The sequence below is a fragment of the Anas acuta genome, chromosome 5 (assembly GCF_963932015.1).
Source record: "Anas acuta chromosome 5, bAnaAcu1.1, whole genome shotgun sequence".
Classification (NCBI taxonomy): Eukaryota; Metazoa; Chordata; class Aves; order Anseriformes; family Anatidae; genus Anas; species Anas acuta.
In genome coordinates, this window is record NC_088983.1 from 34889598 (window position 1) to 34903274 (window position 13677).

General features: G+C 41.5%; 1 protein-coding gene across 2 annotated transcripts in view; it reads left to right on the top strand.

Moving 5' to 3' along the window:
• Nucleotides 1-3542: 3542 nt before the first annotated feature.
• The window catches only part of MIDEAS (mitotic deacetylase associated SANT domain protein), a 52662-nt gene continuing 42527 nt past the window's right edge, over nt 3543-13677 (top strand). The window contains exon 1 of one of the 2 annotated variants that reach the window (XM_068684018.1): nt 3543-3938. The gene's annotated coding sequence lies outside the window, so the exon portion shown is untranslated. Of the gene's footprint in view, nt 3939-4049; nt 4566-13677 lie in introns of those variants that run through there. The other variant, XM_068684019.1, reaches the window with a different exon arrangement.

Below are 13677 nucleotides of genomic sequence, written 5' to 3' on the forward strand. Positions count from 1 at the left end.
TTAAAGTTTCTCTTCTGTAAACTAACGGGATTTGTTTCTTGAATTATAGAGTTATTTGAGTTCAACACTGAATTCAGGCCGTGTTGCTTAGGGCTTTTGTTTGTGATTTTGTTTGTTTGCTTGTTTGTTTTTGTTTTTTATATCCAGTCAGGTATTGGGAAGTTCAAAGAAAGGAAATTCCACAATTTCCACAACCTCCTGTGGCAACCTGCTGTATTGCTTCATTATCTTCACTAGCTGATTGGAATGGCCACTGATTCTTCTTATGACCCCACACAATAAAGAGCCTGACTTTACCTTTTTTTCTAGGTCTTCTAGGTAAAGATCTAGGCTTGTGGGTACTGGAAGACTGTTATTAAGTCTCCCCTACCTGTTTTCCTTTCCACACTAGACAGGTCCAGTTCTCTTAGCCTCTTCTCGCAGGACATCTGCTTTAGCCCCTGACCATTTTTGCCTCTGCTGGCTCACATTTATCAACTGCTTTCTTGTACTGGAGTGCTCATAGCTGGATGCAGTATTCCAGATGCAGTCTAACACATGCCAACTAAAGGGAAATAATCGTTTCCCTTTTCTGTTTTTTACCCCACTACCCATGACTACTCCCAGCTCCTATTCAGTGGAGCTGAGTGGCCTGTCTGTCCCAGCCTGTGAAATGGCAAAGGGTTTGGCTGGCCAAAGTGCAGGGCTCTGCTCTGTGTTGAACTTCATGTGGTTCCTGTCAGTCTGCTCTTCTAGCCTGTCAAGAGGCAGCCCTGCCCTTGAGCATTGAATATATTTGTGGGATAAACAGTGCAGCTATTTTTTACTGGTTTATGCCATCACTTATTTTGGAAGAAAAATGCTGCATGCAATGGAAATCTCAATATAATTAAGATGTTTTAGGCTTATTGGAATGTAAAACTCCTATTACAAAGAGTTTAATTATTTTCTTATTAGCTATAGTGATGAGGGCTTTCATTTCATACCTAGTTTCAGGGAGAATGAATAGCTTCATGTGGGGTCACATAGTGCTGGAAGACTAGTCCAAACTATGACAGGAAGAAAGAGGATGGAACACTCTCTCTACTCCTGACTCGGTGAAAAGAGTGCCACCTACCGTGTATATCATCCAGTTTTGCAAAAAGAAGTATGTAAAGCACAGTCTTTAATCCAAATTCTGACTCACTGCAATCCAGTTTATTAATGATATGAGTCAATGGTGTTACAGCACAAGATGTGTCTGTACAAGCTAAAGAAACCTAAGATTTTATATTATGATAGCTAGGAGATCTAATATCCTGCTTTAATGCAGTAATAAAGTAATGACATACTAGGGAATATATGTGTACTAAATTTTGTTGCTGTAAAATTGATAGAAATGCAGCCTGCATGCAGTCTCAGCATATGTTGAAAAAAAAAAAAAAGAAGGAAAAAAATAAAAAAGCTTAGCCAAAGCTGCTGCTGCAAGGAAGAAAATTGATGTCTGTTTCTGGAGATGTGAGGACCACATAGTGTGAGGAATGGAAAAAAATGAAGACTGTACAATGGCAGAATCTTTAGAAAACACTTCATAAAACTTGTTTATTGCTCAGTAACATAAATAATAGCATACTGCTCTATAAACACTCCTCATGCTACGGTGTCTTTGAAGTCTGATTCTTCTACTTCAGACATTTAAACTGGCTGGTGTACCTACAGGCTTGCCTGTATGTTTAGGAATTACCATGCCTTCCTATAGATCTTGCATCTTACAGTGTCTTTCAGCTTTGACCTTGTTACTATTTTGTCTCTGGTTCAGTAAAGAATGGATTCCCATCTTCTTTATACATTATTCAGGAGACAAAGGATGACAATGTTAAGATGTCTCCTAGACAAGGATAGAAAGCGTACTCCCTGCTCTGCGCAATGTTAGCATCTGTAGCCAGATGATGACGTTTCTGCCATTGTCTGCTGCTATTACGTGATTATGTATTGTGAAACGTGAGATGCTGCTCATCATTTCACTTCCCAAACTCTAAACAGGTGAAGTATGATACGCATTTGTTCTGGCTGGAAGGAAGGGCTACACTTTGCTGTTACAACATGATTTACAGTCATGGCAGACTTCCCTCGCCCCAGTGGAAGTTGAGATAAGCAGTTTCAATCTTATCAATATCTGATGTGTTTCATGGAGAACACTGATTGCTTAATGTCTTGTAACAGAGAAGGAAACAACTTCAGTTTATGGAATTTGTCCTTTTAGTCTTTATTAGAGCAAGTTAAACTGGTGGGTTGTATGACTTTGGCTTCAGTTTTGGTCATTATATGTTTGATTACTTTGAGTTTGCTTTATGTATTAGGTAATTAATGAACAGTTGTGAACACATATAGTTATTAACTTACTGCTCCTATCTGTTCAGGAGTTTAGAAGAGTAAGTGTATTAATGGTTATAAAGAAGTTTTCCTTGAATGTCCTATTGGGCCAGCACTACATCAAATGCTACCTTTGATTGTGAAAGAAAAAAAAAAACCTTCACCAAAAGTACCTCTGGCTACTATTTTGCTCCTCACCTCCATGTCTCATTGTTATTCTCTGCACCATGACAGGAAAAGATTGGGTGTGGTAATTAGACTTCTGACCTGGGACTCATCAGAGAAACCTGGTTATGCATCAGATACGCTTCGTAGTCATGGGTAAGTCACTTCTCCGGGCTCCTTTTTCCATGCATCTTCCAGCTTCCCTGGTAAAAAGTTCTGCATGGAAGCCAGGAACTATTGTGAAAGAAATGCAAACCAGAGTGAGCAGTGCAAAAATATTGTTAATCTATTTCACTCTGGTGAAATATGCATGGTTGAGGTGAAGCTGCCCTGCTGGTCTGGAAAAGGTGCACCAACCTGCGTGTGCTGCATGATCTAAGGCTGCATGGAGGTAAACGTGGCCGTGTGCACGTTGGGGGAAAAATGCTTGGTATTGTCGTGCTGCTTGGCACATTTCACTAAATAAGAGCCTAATCTTTGAGTGCTGTCTAAATGTTATTTTCTGAAAGTTTTCTTGATGGCTAATCAACTCAAGTATCGGTGGCAGTCTACAGGGGGAGCAGTGACGAAGCAGCTGCTTTATTTCCTGCCTTAAGAGGAGCAGTGTGCCTGCGTTTGCCAGCACACTTTTTTATTTTCAGACCAACACGAGAGGAAGCCATATTCCAGTAGACGAGCTGAGCGTTTTTAAAAACCTCAGCAGCACCGCAGTGCATGCTCTACGTGGAAAGAACGACTTTCTTGTGAAAATAAATTTCAGATGCGTGCTAAGCAGCCACCAGCACAGAGGAAACCTACAGATTTGTGTTAGGTACAAATCCTTTCCCTCTTCCCCGTTTTTCCACTGCTTTACAGCTCTTCCTGAAGAGCAAAATGACCATAAAAGGGGAGAGAAAACAACATGTTTTCTCCTGCTACCAGAGGTTTCTTAACAACCAAGTCCTTTTAGGGTCTGCCTGCCTGTTTTCCCCTCGGCGCAGGCCAGGGCGCCAGGCAGCGCGGGGCTCGGGGCGGCGAGGCTGCAAGTTTGGCCAGGTGCTGAAGGCGGCTCTGCAGGGCTCCCCTCCCCAAACAGCGCTGCAGCCTCTCCCCGCTCCTTACTTTTTGGGGCTTTCCGGGGCTTTCCAGCCCTTCCCGGCAAGCAGCAGCAGCCGAGCTGCGGGCAGGGGCCCGGGCCCGGCGGGGAGCTGGGCTGCGGCGGGAGGAGGAGGAGGAGGAGGAAGGCGGGAGGAGGAGGAGTTGAGGAGCCCGGGCCCGGGAGCCTCCCCGCTTACCGCACTAGGAAGTGACGCTTTCCCTGAGTCCCGGAGAGAAAGAAACAAAGTTTTTTTTTGTTGTTGTTGCTGCTGTTGGGGTTTTTCTCTCGTCGCCGGCCCTCCCTGCCCTCTCCGCCAGCTGCAGCCCCGCGTCCCCGCGGGCGGCCGCCGCGCCTGGCTGCGCAGGTGAGAAGCGCCCCTCGGTCCCTCAGCCGCGGGCCGCTGTGCTCAGCGCGGTTTGCTTCCGTTTCCCTGCCATTTTGGCGAGGGGGGGCCGTGTGTGTGTGTGCGTGTGTGTGCTCCTTTCCCGGGGCTTCTTGTTTCGGGGCCGCAGCATGAGGCGGCCGAACCCCTGCGGCGGTGACAGGGGGGCCGGGGCACCGCTCGCCGCCCGCCGCGGGGCCAGGCTCGGGGCTCGGCCCGGTGCTCCTGCAGGGCTCTCCCGATGTGCCTGCGGCCGGCCGAGCTGCCCAGCGGGGCTCCTCGGGGTTCCTCGGGGGTCGGGGGCTCGGCCCGGCCGGGCTTGGGCTTGTTTGGGGTTTTCCCTTCGAGCCGGGGCAGCTCCGCGTGTGCCCGGGGCTGCGGGCGCAGCGCGCTGGGCTCCAGGCGCCCGTCGAGGCGCAGCGGCTGGGTTTGCACGGATTGTGTTTCTCGGCTGGGATTTATGCAACGGAGGGGGTGGGGAGGAATTTATTAGATAATTTCTGAAAGTCCCGTGCTCCCGAACGTACAGCTCTTGCTCTGGCAGCAGCTGAAAAGGACGGATTCTTTGCAGTTTACCAGTAAAAGCTGACAATACGCCCACGCACGTATGTGAGTGTCTTATATAATACTTACGGGTTTTTTAACAGGCGTAAGCAGGATTTATTTTTGGTTTGTAAAGTCGTGTGTGGTTGCAGCCTTCAGAACTAAAGAAATGTTCTTTGCTCGACAGAGATTTACTCGGCTGCCGCTTGAAAACAGAGAGCTTCTTTTTGATAATAGCCAAAATAATTGGATTTCCTCCTGACCAGGTTTCGAGTGCACTGGAAGGGCTCTCCGTACCGGAGCAAGCAGTAGGCATTCAAGGGAGGGGAAGAGAGAAAAGAAATGTCCTAATGCAGAGACTGGTATTAGGTTGTTTAGAGGGCGAGACTGCAGTTCCACGCAGCAACAGCAGCAGCTTTATGACTGTGTGTAATTACAGCGTGATTGCATAGGACAGCATTGTTGGAACGAATACGTATACACAGGCTATTGTGCAAGATTTCTGTACTGAACAAAACCTGGATTTGCATTGCAAATGGTAAAATGAGAATATATTCTGTATTGAACTGCCATGTTCCTCTTTGACTTTACCGAAGAATTAGAAGGGGGGGGGGAAGGAGAAGTGGAGTGTGGCTTATCGTAGAAGTCACAGATGAAATATTCAGCAGAAATGCCACCTGTAGTGTCCAAAATCACAGCATACACAGAAAGCTTGTTCGTGTTTCTGAAGTGATTATGCAGCAAGTGAGAAGCAGACAGATTTGCTAATAGCCCTGCAAGTTTAGTGTAATTCCTGCTCTGATCTAATTCCTTGTATGCGGGTGTGGAGAAAAATGCCTGTGTTAAAATAAGCAACTGCAGTTCAGCTATCTTGCCTGGAAATGGAGAGAAAAACATTGGGGAGAGTTTCTGTGTCAGCACAGAGAAAATATGAGGTTGAAAGGAATACTAGACAAAGCATAAGTTTTGAATGTGTGGTTTAAAGTGCAATGATTTTTGTGAAGAGCAGCATGTTCAGTGATCTTGCACTGCTGGCTGATAGGACAAGGCATTGGAAGTGTGCCATGGACACTAGTAGTGAGCTTTTTGACTAAGACTTTGGAAGATCAAAATTATGGGTGAAGCTCTTCTGGATACAACTGAAGGTACCTAAGGTTTGTTTTTCAAAGGTGCTGGCTACCTGTAATTTTCTATCCATTTGGAAATTGGCCTTTCCAAGATTAGAGGCAATTTTCTGGAAATGTTATATTTAATCGTCTTTGCTGAGGACTTAATGGTGAAGTCTTGTTTTGAGCACTGTGCTGGAAAGTACTATAAAAATGTAAAGCTGCTTTAAAATTTCTTGGTGTTACGCTAGAACATGTTATTTTAGTTGAACTTGCAGATTGTCTTACTGTTGTTAGTCTCCTTAGATTGTTAACGCAACGCTTCATGTAAAATGTATATAACTTTATTAATGAAGAGCATGGTGAAGTGCTGAAGCATTTTTTTTTTTTTTTTAACTCTAGCGAGTGGCTAATTAACCCCAGCACTAGACCTACCACACGACAAACTTAGTTTCATAGTGATTCGTCTATAAGTTTATTGCAGCATTTCATTTAACACAAAATTAGCAAATATACTCTAGTCTGTGCATTGCTGTGGTGTTCTATCTGTAGATATTTTTCTTTGTGTTGTTCTTGACTGATGTCATAGTTGGTGTTCTAATATCAGTCTCTTCTGGGGAAAACAGGAACAGTGTTTAAGGATTCCTTGAATCATTGTGGTAGTGATGCAACAGTCATTCCTTATGTTGTCTTTTGCTTTGCACAGCCTAGGTGGTGGGAGAAAATGTTTTAGACCAGGATTCTTTGGACTTAACGTACATGGAGCGTGTAACTTCTGTCTGTGAGTTGTCCTGTGGTACTCAGGGCAATTAGTCATACCCATACGTTTATTGCATATTAGCAAAAGGAAGGAGTAGCTGTGCTAGCCTTTAACCCACCAAGGCGCATGAGAGTAGCGGTGATAAGAAATGATGTCTGGGGCACGATATGAGCCATGCTCATTCCAGGGGTTAATTTATGCTTTTACATTTTACTTCTTATTGCCACCCATATGTGGTAGCTGCAGAACTGCAGAAGATATTGTCGAGCCTGTTGTCTCTCCTGTGATGCTCTTATGTCAAGCTGCCAGGCAGTCCTTCGCGGTGCCTCGGATGGAGGACCTGCAGCCCTTCTTTGGAAGCAGCCACTTTGGTGATGGTAGCAGCGGTTGGGGTGTGGGGAAAGGAGAGGGACTTGGACACATAAGGAGACAAGTGGCTGCCATGAATCAGAATGGGAGTCTGCCTAGCCTGCGGTCCCATCTCCAAAGGTGGGTGCGGTTTCAATACGCTTTAGTAATTCTGGAGGGGTTTCTGCTCAAGAAACTTATCTGGTATTTCCTTGAGCTCAGGTAAACATTTAACAGCTACTTTTGTGACCAAATCATGGAATGAGAATACCGAAAGGACTTGTACCACATCTAACCAACTATCTTGGTTGTTTCCTTTGTCTTAAAAGAAAAAAAAAAGTTTTCTGTTTTTTCAAGGTGTTGCATTAAATTACAGTTTCAGCTAAAATGAAATGCAATAAATGTGCATATTGTTTCCAGTGCAGTTACTTCTGTTCTAAGTAACATGAAGGGAGAGAAGAAACTGCTTTTCTCAGAGTGCTCAACATACAAAATGCTGGGGGGTGGGAGGTGGAAGGTGGAAGGCAGGCGCTCTGGTGGTGAGGTTTTGCAACACGTGTCCAGAAAGCTGGCAAATTCTGGCACAGGCAAGCCAAGGCTAATGAGTCAGCTTCCAAATGGAAGACTTGTCACCGAGCAATTTGTAAATGGGAGGGCTGTACTGCTAATTCAAGGAAATATCATCCTTAGCACCTCCCCTAATAATTGGAATAGTGTGGCACAGAGCTATCTGTCAGAGGGGAGTTGTTCGTGCTTTGAGTCATGCGTTCCCTCTAGTGCGATTTCAGCATTCAAACCAGCAAATCCCTGTCGTGCGATATAGGTCCCGAAAGAGGTGGTTGCTCAAGTAATAATTTAAATTTTTGTAGTTGCATACCAGCAGCTTGCATGCCGCGTGGAAGCTCCTTGGCAGCTACAGTAGCTCCCAGTGCACAAATGGCATGTGTTTCCAGCATGAGGCTGCTCAATAGGCACTGCACAGCGTTTTGCATAACTTCTGTTTCTGAATGGTCTCCAACTGTAGCCCTTCTAGAGTGCTCTGCTGATCAACTCTAGCAGCTGAAAAATACACAGACTGTTATCAGAAAAAGCTGTCTACTTCCCCCTGGAAAGAAAAAATGTGAATGTGTGCTTTTTGCCAGGAGCTAACGTTCAAGTGTTTAGGAGCAAATGGGGATGCAGCAATAAATCTCACTATTTAATTGTTTGTTTTTCTGCATTGACACTTTGTATCAAGTTTGGTGCAACTTCATCACCAGGCCTGAATTAATGTAATTCACTAATCTGTATTTAGCCTGAAAGATGTACAGATATTCTTTGGATTTGCATCTCTTAAGAAATGAATGCTCTTTTTGTGCACAAATTACATGAATGCATCTTGATGTGTTGACAGCTGGTGTTGATTAAGAAGTTAAAAACCGGGAAAAGCTAGACTTGAAGGGGATGGTGGCAGAGTGTTTAGTATTTTTGTTGTTTTCTTAAAGGCATCCTGAAAGGTTTGCAGCAAAACATGGAATAACATTTTCCCTTGTAGTCTTTGGATATTTAGAATTAAATTTGCAGTCCTGTATTGTTTCACTTGAATTGTTTTAATCCTCAGCAGTACTTAAATGACTGAAGCAATGAACTGTGAAACAGTTCTGGTATCTGTTTTTAATTACATTTTGCTGATTATTTTACTTATCCATTGTGTGTTCAGTGTTGGCATATAAAGAGGTAGCAAGTGAAATTAAATCAGTATTTGTGTCTTATTTCTTTCTTGCAATGCATCTTCTCACCTGAAAGTTATTTCTCAGTTTGTTGGCCTTCCTCATCGTAGTTTACTAGTAGGAGAGGTTATAATTGGATAATATATATGGTACATCCTCTTATCATGTTTTTCTGATTTTTGGAAATAAATTTGTATGTTTGTGTACATACACAAACCGTTCAGTTACACACCCTTAAATTTCTCATCATCTTATAGTTGTTTCCCTGAGAACAAAGGTTTATTTTTCCTGCAATGTTAGAGGGTACCATTTGTAAAGGACTACTCTTTCAAGCTTGAATATCATGCTATTTTTTTAATCTTAATCTATTGTTTAATTGATTTGGGTATTGTTAGAGCTATAGTGACCAAGACATGCGTTAGTTTTGACGGCAGTTGTTGTTCTTATCTTTTTATCAAGGGCTTTTAACTGAGAAGTCTTTAGAAATACTGATTTGGCTTTGCAGTTTGGTTGTGGTACAGAGTTGAATGGTTGACGCTCATCTACCAGATCAGCTGCATCACTTCAGTGTGGGTAAACTGGAATCTGTTCTCTGAAGCTACGTGTTGTGGGGCACTAGACCTGCTGAAATGCTCCTCATCTTGGCTGTGGTGTGCATTGTGATGGAGTCTAAAGTTGCAACTAGCTGCAAAATTCTGAATAATCTCCAGATTGCCTTGTTAGGGTTTGTACGGTGAAAGTGCATTTTCTCTTTGGTTCCCAGGTTGCTTGAGGATGTTGTGCGATTTCAAATTCTGCATAATCACGTACGCTTAGGTGTGCAAACTTAATCTGCTATTTTTGTGCATACTTAGGATTCCTTGGGCATCTCCTTTTATACTCCTGCATCTGTTTCTTAGCAATCTGTGATAAGTTATGTTAAAGTTTTATAATAATGTGAGTCAACTGTTCTTGCAGTTTCGCAGTATCCTTAACCATGCAGATTCTTGATCCTTTAGATCATTGAAAAGTAAAGTAAAACGAAGTGCCATGTGTTAAAAATACTCTTGGGATTTTGCTTCTTCCTTTGTAATGTATTGTTCATACTTCCAAGCACTTCCTGAAAGAAGAGTTTGCTCTGTTTATGGGAAATAACTACACTTGGGTGGAGAAGAATTTATCAAGCCTTTTCCTATTTTGAAATTGATTTTATACCACTTCAGAACAGAATCCCAGCGCTGCCAAATTCCTGGTGTGAAGAAAGAGAGCCACAGCCCTAAGGCATTCTGATTGCTATGGGAGATTCCAATGATGAGAATTTAGCATGCCAAAAACTCGTGTATGTGAAACCGTCACAGAAATCTGACTGCCACTATGGGTTCGTTTCATTTCATGACTTAGAAAATTCCAAGTTGAAATACTGTCTCGAATCTTTTTTGATAAGCTCTAGATGTTATCCTGCATAAGACATGCTAAATTTTACGAATATTTGTGAGGTAATTGTTATTATGTTGAATTAAAAATACAAATTTATTTGGAATATGTATTGGAAACTATTATTTAAAAATTATTGGAAAATATATTTTTTAAATATGTAGCATGAGTAAATCATATAGTCTTTCTACAACCATATTGATTTAACAAGTATGTTTTAAGGAATGTTGAGATGCCAGGGAAGAAATATATGAATGCTATAAATCAAAGTTACGAATTAAAAGTGTTACTGTTGAGCATTCTTCTTATAGTTTAAGCTGACCTCCTTGGGTATTTGGAAAGTCTTTTGCACATAAAGGGTATTGTTGCAAGTGAACATTTGTGCAAAATATTGCTTTTGATTATGGTCTTCATTTTTCTAATTTAATTTTAGTATTTAAGTGGTCTTTGTTACAATGACTTTTTAAAAAATATGCAGGAATGCGAAATACACTTAAGAAACTTCTTTCCTACTTAAGTATGAGAACAATTTTGACTCCTTACCTTTTGGCTTTAATGCTATTCATTCTTTGGCAAATGTGAAATATTTCAGGTATGTACTAGCTCACTTTTTTTTTTTTTTGCTAATAATGTTATTTATTTCTGTAGAATATGTACTTTTACTTTTTTTTTTCCTATAGAAATAATGTCATAAAAATGCTCTTTTACTGCCTAAAATATAAAAAGAAGAATGTGGAACTGCTTATAAGCAACTAATTTTAAATTTTAATTTGAGATTCAAAGAGTAAATATCTGACATATTGAGGTATTAAAAAACTAGGAAGTTTGGAATAAGTGATACTGTGCTTAGGTAGTATACTTATGTGAATAATGGGCTGCCTCACAGCAAACAAAAATTGCATTCAGTGCTTGATATTTTTTCTTTAAAAAAATGAACAAATCTTATCTGTATGAGCTTAATGACTTTTTTCATTTGCAGTATAAACAAACCTAGTTATCTTACCATTACGAACAGAGGAAATTAACATACAAAGAGTTTTGTTGACAAAGGAAATAAAATGCGGATTTGAATCCTTGACTTGTAAAATTTTCTTCTACAGATGGATGAGCTCTTAAATATTAACAACAACTGTTAATAAATTGCACGCGGAAAGATTCGGTTTCCTCATTCAGGTAACCTGTCCTGGCATTTTAAATGAGCCTGCCTGCCTGCTTGCACGTGTATTCAAAGGTGCAGGGTTTTTGTTGGTTTGTTTAAGTATGTATTTGTTAAATTGTACAGCACAGGAAACAAAACAAAAACTTGGGCAGACTGCTTATGAGGAAGCAAGGCCTCTCTCCAACAGGGGCAATAGAGCAAGATTAGAGACCTTTCACCAGGCTTCAGGTTGCACAGCTGATTTCTAATGAGTTTATGAATTTCTCCACAAGGCACTTCTGTCAGAGGTGTCATTAGGCAAGTAAGAGACCAAAGGCAGTGCCCAAATGCTTGTCAACATCAACAATTGCTTGACCTTGTGCACTGGGATGTTTTCTTAAAGGGACATTATAGCTGAGATTGGAAGTTGATAGGAAAAGAGCCATGTTAGCAAGTTCTTCTTTTGTGCTGACTACAGTGCTGGGTTTGGGTGACGTTGAACAGCAAACAAGAAAACTCAGTATTCAAACCGGTTCACACATGACTCAGCCAAAGGGCAGTAATGGCACTGATGTTGACAGCAACTCTTTGTTGTCTAATGCAGAAAAATAACTTCTTAAGGAACAAAATTTTCAGGTTTTCTATGGTCTTGTGAAAAATTTGAGCGGAAATCTACTAATGAATGTCTGTGAGAGTAATTGAGATCTTTGTGAGATAGGATGCTTCTCCTGCTCTTCACATCATGAGTGCTAATAAAAAAAAAAAAAAAAAAAAAGACAGCACCTAATTCTCAAGCTACATGGTATAGGTAAATTTACAGGTGCACTATTTTTCTTTCAGATTCTGAACCAATATGGTTTTACTGCTTCTTTTCCCCATTTTAGTTTGAATAATATGTAACAAAGTTGTGGATTTTGCTTAGGTTTTTGGATGATCTATAGGTGTCCCTTTTGTCAAAAGCCCATTTGAGGATGTGATCTGCTAGTGACGGTTGCAGTGCAGTGACTTGGTCTGTACAAGTAGTTCTTATGGAGGTCCGTTTGCAGGAATACAGCCTAGAAATAGAAGTTAAGGGCTGCTTTCTAATGTATTAATTAGGTTAAAATGCTCAAGACGACACAGTCATACCTTTACCAAGGAGTCAGTGGCTGTTGTTTAGCCTTTAATAATGTGAAGTAAAATCTTAGATGCGGTCTCTTTTATTAGCCTGAAGTGCTTTTATTTTTTTACCTCCTAGTTAACAATAGGTGGCTGGGGGACAGGGGGGATTTATGATTTCATTTAGACTTCTGTCTGTCTACAGATGCAACAAGCTGCCTATACTGAAACTGAAACACTGAACAGCAAGAAACATGTACTTGGAACTTAGCCTTGCTCTTTGCCCTGACGCAGAATACCATAAGGTCTTCCAGTCATGGAATTTGCTGGATCTAATATGTGAGCCTACGCTTAACGTTTACAAGCTGTTGAGCAACTATGGGATAACTATGAGCAAAGATACAAAGACACAGTTGAAAGAGAAGGGAAAAAAAAAAAAAAAAAGCTCTGTACAGGGAGGAAGTGTTGTCTGATGCCATAGCACATGCAGCAAAACTGTTTCCAGCTTTCTCCTTTTCTTGCAGTCTCACTGCTGACAGGTAATTTACATTCTTTGTGCCTTATCATCCTCATTTTAAGGTGGGGTAATTGCCTTCCTGAGAGCCTAGCAAAGGGGCTACAGAGCCATGGTCTGACCTACCAAGTAGTGGCACAGTGTCACTGGTAGGGATGAAAGTTCTGCCCCGCCACAGAGGAGCTGATTGTTGGGGTGTCCTTAGGGGAAGGTCTGATATGTGAGTCTAAATTCTCATCTCCTGTGTCCGGGTGATTGTTTTGTCAGCAGGGTTTGTGCAGGAGGTCACCTGTACAAAACAGTGGCACCTAAACCTTAGGTAGAATAGCAACCTTTTTTTCACTCGTGTGTGTTCACATATATGCATCCTCTGTGGGCCCTTTGCATTGTGAAGAAGAAGAGAACTTCAACTTTTATTCAGTTTTGCTGTGTGCTAAAAAGTATGTTTAAGAAAACAGTTCCTTCTAAGTGACTTGATTTGTGAGAGAAAAGCATGCTTTGGAGGTGGAATGGTGTTCTGTGTTTAGTGACAGCTATAACTGAGTTATTGCAAGTGACAGGATTTGCTTGGGAAATTGCTCTAGATGAAGTGTAGAATGCCAGGGTGTTTTCAAGTACTGCTCTGAGCCGTACAGTTTGGATGCATGGAGGGAATGTGAAAATCTATTGACATCTTTAGTTACTCAACTAGTTTATTTTTGGGTGCTGATGAATTGGCAGGACATAGTGACCCTGTGTGAAGGAGAAAAGTGACTTTGAATGCAGGAAACTTAGTGAATATTTTATGGAGTTCCTTGCTACTATTTCTTTGTTCCAGCTTTAACAGTGATTAACTCTTTGCTTTCCCAGTGAATATTTTTGCATGGTGTCAGTATGTTTTCATGGAAATATGATACTGCTCTGCAAACAACAAATTGCGCAATGCATAGTATGATAGATTTGAAGACTTTGAGGCTATCCTCTTTGAAAAAGAGAGGAAAATGTTTAGGTGGTAGGCTGCTATTTTGTAACCCCTTACATTAAAACCTTCCTAGGGAATAGTTGTAGCAAGGATTTGAAATTGGCCCTGGGCAGAAACTGCTGTGAAGTGGA